General features: G+C 41.0%; 1 long non-coding RNA gene across 1 annotated transcript; it reads right to left on the bottom strand.

Moving 5' to 3' along the window:
* Positions 1 to 7,256: 7,256 nt before the first annotated feature.
* On the bottom strand, positions 7,257 to 11,086 carry LOC107077635 (uncharacterized). The gene is made up of 3 exons (XR_011191161.1): positions 10,857 to 11,086; positions 7,674 to 7,814; positions 7,257 to 7,542 (listed from the first exon to the last, which is right to left on the bottom strand). It is a non-coding gene; the product is annotated as an uncharacterized lncRNA (long non-coding RNA).
* Positions 11,087 to 14,402: the final 3,316 nt, after the last annotated feature.

Consider the following 14,402-nt stretch of genomic DNA (forward strand, 5'->3'; position numbering starts at 1 on the left):
GTTTTGTTTTTCTCTGAGTATCTCTAAAGCATGCATATAAGAAGTTATAGAACCACAAGAAAGAGCTATATTTCAATTTTCTAAGAGAATGAAACACTTTATTTCTGATTTTTTATTGTAATTTATTGCTGCTAGTTACATCATAATAATGGAGTCAGGAATGCTGCCAGACCTCAGTGTAAACCATTTGTGCGTCACCAGTTAATTACTAAACACAGGGCCACCTGGTTAAAGAGTGTAATTCAGTCAACAACAAAGTCAGGCCTCTGGGGCAGCCAGGAGAGAGTCTGACTTCAGGATGTCCTATATGAAGAGGGATTGCCTAAAGTACAGCCTTCCCTGTACCTAGTAAACCGTACCACTGACGTTGCAACAGATGATACAGACTTGTTCCATCTTGTATCTTCCCAAAGCAACCAGCATGACTCACTTCACATCCTGGATCCTGGGTGTAAAGTGCATTGGTTAAGATGTAAGTTTAAAAGGATTTCACAAGAAATAACAACACCCAAAAATTAAGTGTCTATGTCCTACCCGTGTTTGCAGAGGTTTCCTCCGGGTGCTTCAGTTTCCTCCCACATTTGAAAGACTTACTGGTAAGTTAACTGTTATAAGGGAAGATCAGCTCTTATGTGTTTGTCTGTGTCTCCCCTGCAATTGACTGGCATCCCATCCGGGTTATAGCCTGCCTTGAGCCCATTGCGTGCTGGAGTAGGATCTGCCTCCTTTGGTGATCCTGAATTGGCTAAAGTAGTTAGAAAATGGATGGAAAATTACATTAAGAATGATTATGATCTAGAGTAGTAGAGGTTGATTGTGATTGAACTAGGCTGTTGTCATCCCTCCCAAATGTTCTTCGTAAACTGCATTTATTTTATTCATTACTGACATAGATACGTAAGTGGGTCTGCCATTCAATAGTTATCATGAAGTGCTTCAGGAGGCTGATCATGGGGCTGATCATCCAGACACACTGGACTGTACCAATTCGCTTACTGGCCCAACGATCCACAGATGACGCAATCTCCATTGCTATGCACACTGCCCTATCCCGTCTGGATAAAAAGAACACATACACAAGACAGCTATTCATCGATCAGCTCAGCTTTTAACACTATCATTCCAGAGAAACTAGTCAAGAAACTCAGTGTGCTGGGTCTTGACACCACCCTCTACAATGGACTCTGGACTTCCTGACTGTCAACCTTTGAAAACCACACCTCTGGCACACTAACTCTGAACACTTGGGTCCCCCAGGGTTGTGTGCTTAGTCCAAGGCTCAACACCCTCTATACCCACGACTGTAAGGCCAAACACAACACCACCTCCATCATCAAATTTGCCTTTGACACCACAGTATGTCTGATCACAGACAATGATGAGAGGGATACAGGGAGGAGGTCAATCTCCTTACAACATGGTGGGAGGACAACAACCTCACCCTCAATGTCAGTAAAACCAAGGAGCTGATCGTTGATTTCAGAAAACTGCAAAACGGTCATGCCCTTATCCACATCAACGGGACTGAAGCGGAAAGGGTCAGTAACTTCAAATTTATGGTCCATATCACCAAGGACTTACAAGGTCTCTCAACGCCACTTGTCTGATCAAGAAAGCCCAACAGCGCCTGTACTTCCTAAGATGGTTGAAGAAGGCTAAGATATCTTCTCAGATCCTCACTAACTTAGACAGATGCACTACAGAAACCATACTGACAGGTTGCATCATGTATGGCAACTGCAGTATTACTGACTGCAAAGCCCTACAGCAGATGCTGAAAACAGCCCAGTCCATCACTGGGGTTGCTCTCCCATCCAGCCAGGACATATATGACAAGGCTCTAAGCATCATTAAAGACCCCACACCCCAGCTACAGACTGTTTGACCCTCTACCATCTGGAAAACAGTACCAGATCATTTGGGCCTGGAGTACCAGACTCAGAGACAGTTTTTACCCCCGCACTATCAGACTATTAAACCCCTAGCCTCTCTCACCTATGATCTGAACCCTAATGGTGCCTTCTCTCTTTATCAAAACTCAAACACACATTGAAATCTACCTCTACCTCACATGTCAAGACATTCACTCTCTATAAGTTTGTATCCTTTATTTCATTCTATTGACGTTTTATTTTGCACAACTGTTGTTGTTTTGCACATTATCTGTTGTTGTTTTGCACATTGCCTGTTGTCTCTGTCTTTCTTTTCTTACACAATTGTAAAGTTGTTTTTTGCCATACTTACCGTCTGAGAGCTAGCTAAATAGCATTTCGTTATAGTATATACCGGTGTATGAGTATTATGACAATAAACTTGAAATTGAACATATACAAATAGTTTCCCTTTAAATATCAGGAGCAATAGAAAAAGGAAAAAGATGTTGGACTTAGAATCACCAATATGAGCTAGTAATTATGTTATTATAGGAGTTGGTGAAACGTGGCCTACAGACAGTGACGGATTAATCAAATTAATTAAGAATCTGTTCAACAATTAGTTGGTATTCAAACCTGATAATTGGTTCAGCATATCTCATATGTATGCAGACTTAATTCCTCTGACATGTATTATAGTTTCAGAGTTATAGTACAACTTAAAACAATTGTTTTTTAATTGAATTCCATTGTCTTTTGGAAAAAAATCTGTGTATGTCAACCCGCCCGTTTCTTGAACACATCTATATTTGAACTGTATTGAAATTGCAATTATTATTTGTTCTAATTTTCTATCATCATTTTATTCGTACTAGATTCAGAGTAATACTAATCTTTGTTGCTAGAATAATACATAACAATCTCAAGAACACTTTTTAAAAATGTGTATTTTTCCTTTTTTTTAATGGCATTTCTGGTCCTGAGAAGGGTCAGTAAATGTCTGAAAACTATTTTTTCATTATTTTCTGAGCCCTTGCTGGCAGAGCTATAAGGCTGAGTTTATGCCAAGATGGTTATGACTTCTGGAATGAAAACTACGTTATAAAATCAATTTTTAGCTGCCAGCTTGTAAACTGCAACTCTGACAGACAGCCTGTTCATTTCTGTCGGCCTAGTGCATCAATTACGTTTTTGGAAACGTGGAATAATATTTTGTTTTTCCACAAGCGTGTTGTATTTCTTCTCTAGCTGCTGGTCACAACACGTACGTGAGGTTAACTTAATTTACCCAAAAACACCACAGCTAGATCCTTGATCTTTACGTAAAAGTTTCCCGGAAGGCACCAGAATATATGGACCTTTAATTCTGCCCCTCCCCACCCCGAAATGTGTGAATACTTTTTTGGCTGTGTGAAAACTGTGGAAAGGCCAGTTTTATGATTATTATGGCCTTATGGTTTAAACTGCTGTGTTGATTCTAGCTGTTTCAGGAGGTGTAAGTTTGATTTTCATACCTGACTTTCTGACAGTTCAGTATCTCTGGGATAAAGTGAATTGCTGCTGATGAGCATCTGCAAAATAATATTATGGGTATAATTTTAGAAGTCTTATTTTGTCTTATATAACTCCATAGTACAGTGCTGAAAGGCCAGTATCATGCTGAAAACATCAAGTGTTAACTTTCGCTTTAACATGTTATTGGAGACAATAGTTAGAAAACAACAGAACACAAGCAGATGCAACAAGCATTTTAAAATAACATTGTCCACTTGAAGCTGCAACCTATACTGTACTAATGAACTACATTTAGGGCAAAGTCTATCTATCCATCCCTTTGTTTAATACTTTATCCAATTCAGGATCACAGGGGAGCCAGCAAGTAAGAGCTGGTAACAGACACAAGGCAGGACACACCATGGATGGGATACCAGTCCATCAAAGCGCAAATGCACACGCACAGGCACACAAGGGCCAGTTTTCCCAGAAGCCAATTAACCTTCCTGTATGTCTTTGGCCTGTGGGAGGAAAACAATGTGAACGCGGAAAGAACATATGATCTCCACACAGGTAGCACCCCTGGTAGCAGGAATTGAACACCAGGTCCCATTATTGCAAGGCAACCACGGTACCACTGCGCCATCTATGGAAAAATAATTTTACTAAATGGATTGGTTGCTTGTTCCTCTATGAAGCAACTAGAAAAGACATTTGAATGCATTTTTTGGACAAGTTCTAAGAATTCAAGCAGAGGTATTGTCCTAGTGTTATTAACGGGTTAGACCTAAGCATTTTAGCTTTGTCATAACCAATTTCACAGCTCTGTAAGATAATTGTTTCCATTTTATTTAATCAAAGCACTCTGGCTTTTTCTGCAAACCTGCAGAGGTATTGCATTGCATGGATGTTATTGATTTCAAGGCTCTAACATGCCTCATGCTGTTCATCCCAAAGCTCCGACACAGAAAGCTGCAAAACATCTCTTTTTGTTCGGCGAGCATCCCGCTGCTTGTTGAATGACACTTGTCACAGCAGGACAACCGAGGAGGCCGTGGGATCTTGTATCATCTGCCACTCGTCTGCTCCTCGATCGTGTCAAGAAAGGAAGAAAGTCAAGGGAATTAATCCCATCTGTAGCCTGCAGGGCATGTCTGGGTAAGGTACTTTCTTCATGATGAATAGAAACGCGTGTGTCTGCTCAGAAATGGAAAATGCCAAATGCAGTCTAAATCCAATAGAGAATAGAATGCATACTTAATACGTATATATTATTTTTTTTTAATTGCCCTTCACACAGTCTGCCTGGATAATGGGGATTTAACATCACTTTATTAACCCTTTACAATTTTTTGCATTAGGAATTGTCTTTTTGCATACCCCAGCTTGCTTTCCATGAGACACACAGACAGGGAGAGAGCCTGGGGTCAGAGCGCAGGGTCTGCCATTGTACGGCACCCCTGGAGCAGTTGGGGTTAAGGGCCTTGCTCAGGAGCCCAACAGAGTAGGGTTCCTCTGCCAGCTGCGTGATTTGAACCAGCAACCTTCCAGCCACAGGTGCAGATCCTTAGCCACCTCTAGGATGCCAATATCAGTATGTGGGCTGAGAGCAGGAGCACCCTAAAATGGAGACATTTCTTTCACTTGATTTCTTTACCAGTGCCTTCACCCTTTTGTTAGTTTTGAGCTACAGTGTAGGTAGATCTGCTTTGGACTCGTGCAGGATTCTGTGCTACACCTTGAAAGCCTTGGAGGACGACTCAGCTCAACCTTGCAAGCAAAACTACTTCCAGCTTCAAGTAGGGAGCTGCATCAGCATGCGTAGGCTGCAAAGGAACAGTAAAGGTTTATTCCATGCTGAAAGGAAAAGTAGAGAGATGCAACATTTCAGCTGTGCAGCCTTCAGGCAATTTTCAAGTGATCTGCCACTTAACATCCTTAAAACAGGAATCTGGTCACAAAGCTAACTGTTATAACCGTTGTACAGTAATTGCAGGCTTCAAATCATGTCACAGGTCAGTCTTCACGGTGCAGCCTCCTTTGTCACTGAACATGCTATCTACAGCAGTGTCACACACAGTTCCTGTAGGGCTTTCTAGTGTTTGGCCGGACTTAAGTTGACAATTAGCCTAATTATTTTCAGATTTAAACTAAATAAAGGGTTTTTCTTCACATCTTTCACAATTGATTCCTGAAAAAAAAACCTATAATAATATTAATATATTAACCTATAATATCTGTTCAGGTCTGGCTAGAAATATGAACCATTATGCTGTTAATTAAATAACTTGACCAGATCTGCAACTGACACCCCTGTGTCAGTACAAGAAGAGAACTTTAGTAAAAGAAGTGATATTTGTACTGACATTTTCTGATATAACTTGTCCATTACAGCAACATGGACATCTAAAATGCCAATGGAGAAACAGCACGGGTTTTGGGCTGGAAACTACATACAATGCATACACTCCCATAAATCAACAGGTGGCGGTATTTTACATTCTATAATTTAATCTCAAGTCCTCTGTCAGGATTTTGCACCAAAGTCTCCTCTTCTTAACATGATTATCAGTAATTGTATAAGAAAGTATGCTGTGATTTGTTTATTTAAAAAAATTATGCACCTTGTATGGTTTAAGTGAAGTAATCTTATGTTATCACGTTCTGCTCTCTGCCTCCTCCCTTCCCCAATCCTTTTCGGCCCATCTGAGAACTTTCCATGTGCGGTTCTGAGTTTGCAGACGCTAAAACTGGTTCTCGTGTTTCCCCACATGGCCACAGCTACGTGACTCTAGTGCTCACAGCAATTGAGTGCGGCAATTAAAACGTTTTGCTGATGTTCTCCCGTCTGTGGAACATGATTCCGCAATAGTAAAGTGTGAGAATTTTCAGCTGTCCGGTGTGAAATCTGGGGAGAATACACTAGCTGCCTCAGTGTGCCAGCACTGACCTTCCCTCTCTCTTACTCTTCTATTACCCCCCTCTGCCCCCTTCCCCAAACTTCACCTAATGCTGTTCCCCCTGCTTCTCATGTGCCCAGGGCTCTTTGAAATTCCTCTCACCCGCGTGAAAGCTGCATGAAGACCAGTAGGCCAAAAGGAAAGGCAAGCTGAATTTTTTACTGTATGGTTGCTTGACCAAAATCTTGGTGGATGCTGGGAACTTTAATGCAGATTTTGTTTGTAGCACAATTAACAATTCTCTTATGGCATTCCTTAATGCCCTCGAATGTGAGAGGAGAACAGGTGAAAGCAGGGGAGGTTTTATTTTCCCTCTGTATGCTTCTGTTTGAAGCAAACAGTCACAGGAAAATGACTTTAGGCTCTTAGTGCCAGTCACAGTTTGATAAAATATTTACCAGTGAAAGCCCGGGTCATAACCATGAAAGGGAAGCTGTGGCTACAATTGTTAAGTTTAGAAATATTTTAAATTGCTTCAAAGCCTAACCCCTTGTCTTTTAAAAGAAGTAATGTAACACCAAGTGTTGGTTGGGAGTGAAGGGGGGGGGGGGTACAGATTTTTCCTGAATGCAAAGAGCAATTGACTGCCTTAATCTTTCAGTGCCGCCCCAGACGCTCTCCCTGGCTCGTTTTATTTTACATTTCTCTAGCTCCTTCCGCTCAGAAACAGCTGCGCCTCTCAGAGGTACAGTGTGAGAGATTACTGTGCCTCACAGCTGGCTCTCCAGGGGACACGTCACAGGCTGTATCCTTCAAACCGCTGCTCCTTCATCGCCTGTCTGTCCCTCGGCAACTCTTGGTTTAGGGTTTAGGAAGGTCACAGAAAAGTGAAGGACAGCCCAGCCTCAGCTGCTACACCATGCAAGTTGGCAGCCTTGATTTGACTTTTTACAACATTTTATGATTGGCTTCCAATTACAGTTACTCAAAGTATAGCAAACAAAGAGATACAAACTGTCTTCACACTGCATAAACTGCTGAATAACATTTGACTACATACACCTTCAATTCATATTAAACTGAGAGCCCTGGACACAAGAGCACATGTAAAAATGCAGACTGGAGCACTTGTGTACGCATCACTGGCCTCATGTATCCTGTAGGAGCTAAACCAGACTCTCTCACAGATGGCCAATATATATATATTTTTTATCAGGCAGGGAGAGGCTGGCGCTGTTCTGTCTCTCCAAGTGGCCATTTTTTGCTGATGGGTTCTGTAACAACAAATTATGGAAGTTCAGGGCTCACACCTCACTTCTTAGTAGGGAAAAAAATAATTAATACATGGACTCTGAGGTCCATCTAATACTGTAGTGTCTGAAGTTAGTTCATTTAATAGTTTTACCTGTATAAGTCAGAAAAGTGGGATTACACCAGTCCTCCGAATTCTCCACAAATTCAGTTTTTGACTTTCCATCTGTCCACTCCCGGGGGCAGGAATGAAAAAAGATTCCGCAGTGCGACTTTTTCATGAAGAAGTCACCGGCTGTAAACATGACAAAGAACAGAAACTCTTGTGAAGCGAAAGCAGAAATTGTCTGTGGCAACGCAGCCTGGCCATTCAGCCTGAGCATGAGAACTGCGTGGGACAGGTCGTCATGGCGGATGGCGCTGGGTTGTCATTTCAGCTGAATTCCAGATCTGATTTGTGACTGCCCACCCAATTTGTCTGTGTCTGCAGTTCTGAACCGCTCTTGGGTCAGTCACTTCAGATGTCCTTCGACAGAGAGCAGGATTATCAGGCTCTGTCACAGCTTTAGCAGGAAAGAAAGATGTGGACCCAAATAACAAAAGCCCTTTTTGATTGTCAGGACATGTTCCTTTCATAAGCACTTTCAACTTCAAAAATGTTTTTTCTAGGAAAAATGGAAGGAACTCCCTATCTATGCAAATCCCACATATTTTAATGCCTCAAAAAATACCCTTATGCAAATATGTACAAGATCTTTGACAACACTAACAAGAGAAGTTTATCATCTCCCCTTGGCTATCTATAAAACCTGTTCTCAAGGATTTGTTATTGCATAATTTTGAATCGTGTCTGCCCTTAACTGGAGATTAATAGTTATGCAGTGCACTCTGAAACTATCAGTCCCTTTTTCAAAGAATTGGAAGTAACATGTTGAGGCACAGGGGGAACGTGCACATACTGTAGCTTGGTTTCAGTAGCTCATTTTTCTCCAAAGTTCTTGTGTAATGAAAACCACCACTATAGAATTAAAGATGTCAAAAACACCTTCCGATTTATTTGCCCTACATCCTGTTAATATACATGCTCTGCCAACACATTGTCAAAAATTCCACTTCCTTATCCTTTTAAACATGCTACAAGACACATGCTCTTTTTAGCCTGGCCATAATATCTCCCCAATCACCAATAAGAACACTGAAACGAGAAGAAGTCATTCTAGCCCATTGTGTAGTTAGAAGGCAATTGATTCAAGGATCACATTCAGACAGTTCTCAAATGATATTTGGTTCAACAAAATAACTGGGTACCCTGTTCCAGACTCCCACAACTCTTTGCATAAAGCCGTGTCTCCTGTTGTTGATTTTAAATATACTTTAACATAGATTGGGCTTATGACCTCTGGTTTGCTTTTCATTGTTGATTTTGAAGAAGTCTATGCCTTTTGTCAGTGCCTTTGCAGAATTTGCTATCTCGAATCAGGTCCCCTCTTAATCGTTCCTGTTCAATATTAGAAAGTTTCTGTTCTATTAACCTGTCAGTAATGGAAATCCGTTTAAACCTGGAAAGGTGTCTGGTTGCTCTTCTCTAGACTGACTGATGCAAGAAATATATTTTGCATGTGGTACAACAGTCTTCTATCCTGGGTCACAAGGATTCATTACAGACTCTTCCAAATGCTAATTCCTTTAATCACAAATTGATTTCTTTAATACTTCTAAATGGTTTAATTACAAGGCTGTAAAGGTGACAACCACAGTCCTACAATTTTTGTTCACTTTATTCATTCAAGGATCTACTCTCGTTGATACCCAGGCAGAACTAACCACCAACATGACTGATAATTTACTCTCATAAATTTCTCTTCACAATTTTATTAAGACAGCTGCCTTTCAGCTTTGCATACATTCATCTCTCCTACAGCAGGTCAGTTACTTGTCTCTGGATTTCTTCTGTCCAGCTTGATTTGACCTGAACTGAATACAATACTCCAGATTCCAACAACAGTAACAATCACATTATGTGATACCTTTGTTCGATAAAAACCACATTCAGTTTTAAAACACCCTATCCACAGTTGTTGCATACCTGAAATCTAGCGTATAACATCATTGTAAAATTTAGAACAGAAAATGGATGTTTGCCTTTTCTATTCTTACAGTACATGCAATGTGCACATACAAAAAATATCCAACAACTGCGAACTGAATGAAACCACCAGGGGGCGTTATAATTCTAATAAATACCCACCGTTTTCCATACAGACCAGCAGTGTCCAGATAAAAATATTTGTTTATATTTATAAGATTCTACATTCTTTCCTTAAAGTATCCTTTTTTTAATAAAAGAATGCTTAGGAAGCATGAATCCAATAGAAAAGGAAACTCAATGCAATAAACAAGATAAGACAAAGAAAAAAATGTCTCCCCCCACTTTTAATTATGCTGGAGACGAGTCACTCAGCCTCAAAAGACCTAAGCAGATAAAGGTTCTAGGTTCAAGCCTCTATTGTACCGCCTGTCTTTATTTTCAGCACAGTTCACTTTACAGTCTGTTTGTATACATCCATTCATTGTCTTACTCCTTTATCCAGTACAGGGTAGCAGTGGTTAGCATTGCTGCCTCACAGAGCTGGGGTCCTAGGGTTAATTCCTGGTGTGCTATCTACATGGAGTTTGTATGTTCTCCTTGTGTTTGAGTGGGTTTCCTCCAGATGCTCCGGTTTCCTCTCACAGTCCAAAGACATGCTGCTAGGTTAATTGGCTTCTGGGAAATTTGGCCCTGGTGTGAGTGTATGCATGTTTGTGGCTAGGTGTGTCCTGCGATGGACTGGCATCCCATCCAGGGTATAACCTGCCTTGCACCCACTGTTTGATGGGATTGGCTCTGGGTCCCCTGAGGCCCTGTATTGCATAAAGCAATTAGAAAGTAGATGGGTGGATGAACCTGTGTTAGCACTCTTCCCAAATACGAGGATAAAACAATGAAAGACTATTCCTTTGCAAAGTCTCAATGTCAAGTATTTGTTTAATTGCGCCAAGTATTTTTTTTTCCCTGCTTTAGTTGTGGATTCATTACACACAGCAGTGTGTCTTGTGGGCTGCGATGCTTGAGCGTCTGTATTTTGAGCTGGAGAGCTCAAAAACACTTGCCACCACAATCTGTTTATTTTACTGATTTCAAGGGCGAGTTTCGGCCTAAGAAGCATTACATACTGTTCATTTTGTACGAAATGAGTCAGAGCCCGTTTGAGGAAAATGCTTTTGAGAAGGTTTAACCTCGGAATGAAATAAGCCATATGGTTCTCTGTGAGACATTATGTCAGAACCGGTTACTTACCTCTCTTTCAGCTGCAACCCGACCAGTATCAGGCAGGTGTTAGGTCAGTGATTCCAGGAGCTGAAAAAATGGAAATTGATCTTCTGTGGAAGGAGTCGCCTCAATCAGGCATGTGGCACTTACTCTTGCTTGTCACCCCATAGAGACTAACCAAGAGTGGTTCCACATTGTTAAGCAATGCAGGACTACAGATATGTTGAGGAACTACATAGGAACAGTATGTCATAACTTTTCCTGTGTTCTTGTTCTAAATTCCTAAGAAAGCTCAGGATTAGAAGAATTGACCTTGGCTGTGAGTTTTTTCTTGGAGAAAGGACCAGGCTGTGTTCGGTCCAACTGATGGTGGAGATCTTCATCGTTTTAGTAGCTGCATGTACAATGGAAAGGCCCTAAACTGGTTGAGGCCTGAGCAGTGGACCCTCTTGACTGGAGTATCTACTGGTAGATGTCACATTTGCCACGCTGAAATAAACATCTCAGCTCCTGTCCGAATTGCCGTGCAAAGTCAGAAGTACTGTACTATATATGAAACCGTGATCTTGTCCAAGCAAAGGGAGCAAAACCGCAGTTCCTCCAATGACTAGGATCGCAGTATCCCAGGAAAACCATACACTGCCACAGCAACATCAATAAAGACAACAGGGAAGTCAAACCAGCAATCAATACAGAAATGACACAGTTCACATAAGTGGAGTTTTGATTAATTACGTGCAAGGCAGCTCCAGTTGATTTCTAAGCTGAGGCTGTGTTAGCTTTCTAACTCTGAAGATCAGGTAACTCTGAGCTAGCTCACAGTCACCACTGGAGGTGACCACTATTAGGATGCCTAATAGTTTTCTGCTTGTATTTAATCTGCCCTAAACCGGTGCAGAGCTATCCTATAAATGTTCAGTGTAAACTGGTTTTGGCCTGCAGTCCCAACTGGGACTGAAGAGTAAGTGAAAACATGGATAATGGCTTCAATCTGTGGTTGTTTCAAGGCTTTAAGGTAAGGTACTGTGGATTAACTCTGTTGAGATGATGGATGTTTCCCGAGTTGCAAAATGTTAGTCGTTCATTCATTCCTCATCTCCCTATCCCTTGGCCCCACGAGCACTGAGTGACATGGCCGATGGATTTAGGAATTCCCGGTGAGTGAGATGCAAAGTGGAGAATGACAATTACCTGTTGTGCCCCCTCCAGCAGTCATCACTCACCGTGCTAAGCATTTAAAATGCAGGAACATGCAGAGACAGGTATTCAGGAAAACTGGCAAGGGCTCAGAGGAACACAGGTGTTAAAAGAAAGTAGAAGGATTGGGCAACAAGAGGCTCAGAGTGTTGGATTACAGTTAAAAAAAAAACTACATTCCCTCAGGTGCTCGGAGGCACGAGACTCAAGTGCCTTTATCCGTGATCAATCTCACACACTAACACACTCGCACACGTGCGCACACCCCCATATGTGCAGGCCAACATGTGTTTTGAACACATGTCACTAATAACCTTGAAAAGAAAAAACTGTTTACCAGACTTTTATGTTGAATAACCTGAGATATTACAAATAAGTGCGAGATTTCAGAAATATTTGTGTAGAAAAAGCGAGACCACTGAGGACCACATACAGTTGGCATGAACATCCTTAAACAAACATGTTACCAGCCATAATAAACAGCATATTGCCCTTTAACTCTAAGAAAGCCATCAAGCAGCCTTTTTGAAGAATCCCAATTACCTACTCTTTACTACATGGTTGAGTAAGTTTGTTTTTTACTCTACTTCCAATAGACTGTTGTGCAAAGAAGTGTCTCCTGTTGTCAGTTCCAAACACAGTTGAATTTAGCATCCACAAAGTAGCTATTATTTGAGTGGACTTTGTCAGTTGCTGTCAGGACTCTGAGGAGCTGAACCAAAACTCCACAATGTCTTCTGTGTTCAAGTGCTAAAAAGAGCAGAGTTCTCTCTAGCTTTGCCATACATAACATGCTTTTTTATTCAGGTGCTGAAAGCTAATTCTCTCTGACAGGGAGGATAAGGTGATGAAGTATTTGCCTGTATAAATGAAACTCTGAATTAAATTTAGTTTTGAAATAGCTATCTTGGAACAGATGTGAACGCACTTCAAGGGTTTGGATCCAGTGTCTAAAACCAAATTTTAATTGTAATGTTTCTGCATAAATATTAGTTCTTTTGGTTATGTTGCACCCTAATAAACTTCTTCCTTAGGGGCCAGCGATTGCAGGGGAGGAAGGACAAAGCTTAAACTATTCCAGATCAATGTAAACTTTTACAGTAAAATAGTCGCAGATACTTTTCCCTTTTTTTTTATTTTAAGAACTCTTGAGAAAAAAAACTCAAGATATGCGGTCTCTTAAAAGATATAATTTTATCTCACCAGCAAGGTTTCTTATACATCATTTATCATAATTATATGCATATTTTGGCAAATTGCAAATGAAATGCAGCTGGAGAGACTGAAGCTGTAATGTTTGCCAACTTGTTTAGTTTTGTTTTTTTTTAATGTATGAATCTTTTACAGAAATCAGATGTCCCTGTCTTCCTGTTGGAACAAATTAGTTATTTAAGGGGTCTCAGCACAGTAGACTGTGCTTTCTGGAGAAGATAAATTTAGTAAAAATAGGTGTCTGAGAGTGAAACACGAGAGTGCTTCAGAAGAGATGTTGTGTGTTACATCATTTACTGTGAGAGCAAGTTTCTGGAGTCGTAACTCACTTTCAGAGCCAGCTATTATGGTTTGTGTGAATGTTTGGGACTCTGGACCATTGAGAAGCTGCCCTTTGCTTTTCTGTCCTGGTTTGTTTTGCTTCTCTGCAAAAGCAGAAGAGGTATAGGAGGGGGGTGTGGGTCCAGGAGCTCGAGGGAGACACACGGGCCGATCTGTTTTGATTCCAGCACCGATATAAGGCGTGCAGGTGCCCCACTAGTCTTGCACTGTGGTCGTGAGTCAGAGGCGGAGAGCCCACACTTCTCTTCTGCTTTCCTGATGAACATGTCAAGTGGCGCTGCAGAGACGACGTCTGGTGCGCAGCGCAGTCTGTTGCGTGATGTAGCGTCTTCCATGTGGTTTGAGGCCCTGGCGCCAAAGCTCAACATCGGTTTTCTATTCCCTGGCCTCTCCTTTTCACTTAGGGGATAAATCAATTCACATTTATTGCGTGAACCGAATTGCCACATAGATGGACAGAAATCTCTTAAATATGACATTAAAACTTAAAAGCAAAAAAAAAGCTTTTTCTGTTATCTGTCAAAAATGTAAGCTAATTTTCAGGAAATTGCATTCTAAATTATTCCCATAACTGGTATTAAACATAGAACAGCTTGTTTCTTACATGCTCAAGTAACCTCAGATCTCCTTCGATTTGTGAGGGTAAAAACATCAGGTGTGTCCTCTCTTCTGCTTCACAGCTAAAAAAGAACTTATTGATAACAAATTTCGGTACAGTTCTGAATTATCATTCCCCCTTGTTAATAATTGAGTTTTCAACACGCAAAAGTTTTTTTCATGATAAGACTGCATACAGTAAATTGCAATTTCAAAGCTTTGACT

This window comes from Lepisosteus oculatus, chromosome 11, assembly GCF_040954835.1.
Source record: "Lepisosteus oculatus isolate fLepOcu1 chromosome 11, fLepOcu1.hap2, whole genome shotgun sequence".
NCBI classification, from domain to species: Eukaryota; Metazoa; Chordata; class Actinopteri; order Semionotiformes; family Lepisosteidae; genus Lepisosteus; species Lepisosteus oculatus.